The sequence below is a fragment of the Phyllopteryx taeniolatus genome, unplaced genomic scaffold (genome assembly GCF_024500385.1).
Source record: "Phyllopteryx taeniolatus isolate TA_2022b unplaced genomic scaffold, UOR_Ptae_1.2 contig_65, whole genome shotgun sequence".
In the NCBI taxonomy this organism is placed as follows: Eukaryota; Metazoa; Chordata; class Actinopteri; order Syngnathiformes; family Syngnathidae; genus Phyllopteryx; species Phyllopteryx taeniolatus.
Genome location: NW_026903613.1, coordinates 3,379 through 8,201, shown reverse-complemented (window position 1 = coordinate 8,201; position 4,823 = coordinate 3,379). Strand labels below are relative to the sequence as shown.

At 45.0% G+C, this 4,823-nt stretch overlaps 1 non-coding gene across 1 annotated transcript; it reads left to right on the top strand.

The window, feature by feature from the left end:
• Positions 1-73, top strand: trnag-ucc (transfer RNA glycine (anticodon UCC)). The gene has a single exon. It is a non-coding gene; the product is annotated as a tRNA-Gly (tRNA).
• Positions 74-4,823: the final 4,750 nt, after the last annotated feature.

Here is a 4,823-nt window from a genome sequence, read left to right as displayed (position 1 = left end):
GCCATTGGTGGTATAGTGGTGAGCATAGCTGCCTTCCAAGCAGTTGACCCGAGTTCGATTCCCGGCCAATGCAAGATTTTTTAATGCAGCCCTATGGGGGGCACAAGTCAATGCAAACTGTAGGCCGGTCCCAAGCCCGGATAAATGCAGAGGGTTGTGTCAGGAAGGGCATCCGGCTTAAAACTTTGCCAAACAAATATGAGCGTTCATCTAAAGAATTCCATACCGGATCGGTCGTTAACAACTTCCGCCACCGGCGCCGTCAACCTGCAGGGCGCCGTTGAAAATTCAGCTTCTATGGGTCGAAGTCAAAGAAGAAGTCGAGGTGGAAATCGGGTTCTTCGGCAGAAAGAGAAGAGGAAAGCACAGAGCCTAGAACTGAATGTGGGGACTTTGAATGTTGGGACTATGACAGGAAAATATCGGGAGTTGGTTGACATGATGATTTGGAGAAAGGTTGATATATTGTGTGTCCAGGAGACCAGCTGGAAAGGCAGTAAGGCTCGAAGTTTAGGGGCAGGGTTGGAATTATTTTACCATGGTGTAGATGGGAAGAGAAATGGAGTCGGGGTTATTTTAAAAGAAGAGTTGGCTAAGAATTTCTTGGAGGTGAAAAGAGTATCAGATCGAGTGATGAGGCTGAAACTTGAAATTGAGGGTGTTATGTACAATGTGATTAGTGGCTATGCCCCACAGGTAGGATGTGACCTAGAGGTGAAAGAGAAATTCTGGAAGGAGCTCGACGAAGTAGCTCTGAGCATCCCAGACAGAGAGATTGATGCAGATTGTAATGGACATGTTGGTGAAGGTAATAGGGGTGATGAAGAAGTGATGGGTAGGTACAGCATCCAGGAAAGGAACTTGGAGGGACAGATGGTGGTAGACTTTGCAACAAGGATGCAAATGGCTGGAGTGAACACTTTTTTCCAGAAGAGGCACGAACATAGGGTGACCTACAAGAGCGGAGGTAGAAGCACACAGGTGGATTACATCTTGTGCAGATGATGTAATCTGAAGGAGGTTACTGACTGCAAGGTAGTGGTAGGGGAGAGTGTGGCTAGACAGCATAGGATGGTGGTGTGTAGGATGACTCTGGTGGTGGGGAGGAAAATTCGGAAGACAAAGGCAGAGAAGAGAACCATGTGGTGGAAGCTGAGACAGGACGAGTGTTGTGCAGTTTTTCGGGAAGAGGTGAGACAGGCTCTTGGTGGATGGGAGGAGCTTCCAGAAGACTGGACCACTACAGCCAAGGTCAGAGAGGCAGGCAAGAGAGTACTTGGTGTATCTTCTGGCAGGAAAGAAGAGAAGGAGACTTGGTGGTGGAACCTCACAGTACAGGGAATCATACAAGGAAAAAGGTTAGCTAAGAAGAAGTGGGACACTGAGAGAACCGAGGAGAGGCGAAAGGAATACATTGAGATACGACACAGGGCAAAGGTAGAGGTGGCAAAGGCCAAACGAGGCATATGATGACATGTATGGCAGGTTGGACACTAAAGGAGAAAATGATCTATACAGGCTGGCCAGACAGAGGGATAGAGATGGGAAGGATGTGCAGCAGGTTAGGGTGATTAAGGATAGAGATGGAAATTGTTGACTGGTGCCAGCATTGTGCTAGGTAGATGGAAAGAATACTTCGAGGAGTTGATGAATGAGGAAAATGAGAGAGAAGGGAGAGTAGAAGAAGCAAGTGTGGTGGACCAGGAAGTGACAATTAGTCAGGGGGAAGTTAGAAAGGCATTAAAGAGGATGAAAAATGGAAAGGCAGTTGGTCCTGATGACATTCCTGTGGAGGTATGGAAGCATCTAGGAGAGGTGGCTGTGGAGTTTTTGACCAGCTTGTTCTATAGAATTCTAGTGCGTGAGAAGATGCCTGAGGAATGGAGGAAAAGTGTACTGTTGCCCATTTTTAAGAACAAATGTGGTGTGCAGAGCTGTGGGAACTATAGAGGAATAAAGTTGATGACCCACAAAATGAAGTTATGGGAAAGAGTAGTGGAGGCTAGACTCAGGACAGAAGTGAGTATTTGCGAGCAACAGTATGGTTTCATGCCTAGAAAGAGTACCACAGATGCAGGGAACAGCTGGAGGAACAGTTAGAAAGATGGAGGCATGCACTGGGAAGAAGAGGAATGAAGATTAGCCGAAGTAAAACAGAATATATGTGCATGAATGAGAGGGGTTGTGGGGGAAGAGTGAGGCTACAGGGAAAAGAGATAGCAAGGGTGGAGGACTTTAAATACTTGGGGTCAACCGTCCGGAGCGTTGGTGAGTGTGGTCAGGAAGTGAAGAAACGGGTCCAAACAGGTTGAAACGGGTGGTGGAAGGTGTCAGGGTGTGTTATGTAACAGAAGAGGCATCCTGCTAGGATGAAGGGCAAAGTTTATAAAACAGTGGTGAGGCCAGCCATGATGTACGAATTAGAGACAGTGGCACTGAAGAGATAAAAGATAGAGATACATCATCCATCCATTCATTTCCCATACAGTTTTTTCCTCATTGATTTTGTTTTAATGTGAAATAAGGAAAAGTCAATAGGGCGCGACTGACACCTAGTGGGATGTAGTACGAAAGACATCGTTGTCGATTGGTCGTTCGAGTTTATATTAATGATATTGTCCCAACATTATATTAAAAACTTTGCTTCATAATACGAGTAAAACTCAAGGATGGTTCTGATTTTTGATACCCGCATACAAATTGGGATTTCAAAGTGTAATTACAGCTAATCACACAGACGTTATTGATATCTATCATCTTGATTCCGTATTCGTAAAATGTAGCTTTTAAATGTTGAATCCGCTTGCCAGAGTTAGACTCCACTATCTCCTAGCAAATACAGTTTCTCGTTTTCGTAAGTGAATGTGAGACATTCTAATTTCCTCACAATTTGTAACTTCTCTTTCTTGAACTGATGAAATGATTGATAAAGTCTTTAGTGCTCTCTGACATTTATGTGCACTTGCACGTTTTAATATGAATTAATCAACAATTAGTAATCACCAAAAGTATATATTTTTTAGCGTTTTATGATTAAGTCATTTTCCAACAGCAACACTTATTTAGCCTTTACGTAAGAACACTGAGATGTCCCAGGTGACCTGAACATCACTTTGGAAAACGAGTGGTCAAGATAGGTTAGCTTAACAAATTAATGACAAAATTGCATTTTCGCCATCAACGCCTGAAAGAAAATTTTAATACGGAAGACAGACTCCTGTAAGTTGTCAACCTCCTTCGAGTGACCAGTCAGAAGATTGTAAGGAAGCTAAATTGGATATGATGTCACTTCACATCAACAGGGAAAGCTAATTGAGACACACGGGGCCTACTCGTGACCATACATAACCTGTGTGGAGTTTGCATGTTCTCCCCGTGCCTGCGTGGGTTTTCTCCGGGCACTCCGGTTTCCTCCCACATGCCAAAAACATGCATGAATTGGAGACTCTAAATTTCCCGTAGGTGTGAATGTGTGTTTGTTTGTATGTCCCCTGCGATTGGCTGGCTACCAGTTCAGGGTGTACCCCGCCTCCTGCCCGATGATAGCTGGGATAGGCTCCAGCACGCCCGCGACCCGAGTGAGGAGAAGCGGCTCAGAAAATGGATGGATGGATGGTAACCAAATTCGTAGAAGGGGTGTAATTTGCCTCCTCAGTGACGATGGCGCTAGAGTCCTACTTTCAATTAGCAAAGCTGGAAACAGGAAGTAGTTTACTGAGGCAAGGCTATTGATTTATTTTTGTCAAAATGTTGAGCAAACAGCTATTCCACTTGTGGCCACAACAAAAATAAATTAACAAATAAATAACAAAACTTGTGGCCACAACATTATACCAACAACCAATTGTTATTACAAAAAACTAATTTTTTGGTTGTTTAAGACTTTATACACGGCTAAATCTATTGGATCGACGTTGACCATGTGACCAAAAAACATGAGGATCAGGAAACATTCTTTCGATACAAACGTTGAAAAACAACATAGTTGACATTCGTTTCATAATTGTTGTTTGGCGTGTCCATATGTGACTCATCTGTGATTATCATGTCGAGCACAACCTCCAGGCAAAAGCCTGGAGGTGGGGCTCGAAGGCTAGTAGTAGGCTGGCAAAGGTAGAGGACTTTAAATACTTGGGGTCAACCGTCCAGAGCAATGGTGAGTGTGGTCAGGAGGTGAAGAAACGGGTCCAAGCAGGTTTGAACGGGTGGAGGAAGGTGTCAGGTGTGTTATGTGACAGAAGAGTCTCTGCTAGGATGAAGGGCAAAGTTTATAAAACAGTGGTGAGGCCAGCCATGATGTATGGATTAGAGACAGTGGCACTGAAGAGAAAACAGGAAGCAGAGCTGGAGGTGGCGGAAATGAAGATGTTGAGGTTCGCTCTCGGAGTGACCAGGTTGGATAAAATTAGAAATGAGCTCATCAGAGGGACAGCCAAGGTTCGATGTTTTGGAGACAAAGTTAGAGAGAGCAGACTTCAATGGTGTGGACACGTCCAGAGGAGAGAGAGTGAGTATATTGGTAGAAGGATGATGAGGATGGAGCTGCCAGGCAAGAGAGCTAGAGGAAGACCAAAGAGAAGGTTGATGGATGTCGTGAGGGAAGACATGATGGCAGTTGGTGTTCGAGAGGAGGATGCAGGAGATAGGCTCTCATGGAAAAGGATGACGCGCTGTGGCGACCCCTAACGGGACAAGCCCAAAGGAAAAGAAGAAGAAGAAGATGCATGGCTTTTGATAATGCAGCCCTACGAGGGGCACAAGTCAGTGCAAACTGTAGGCCGGTCCCAAGCCCGGATAAATGCAGAGGGTTGCGTCAGGAAGGG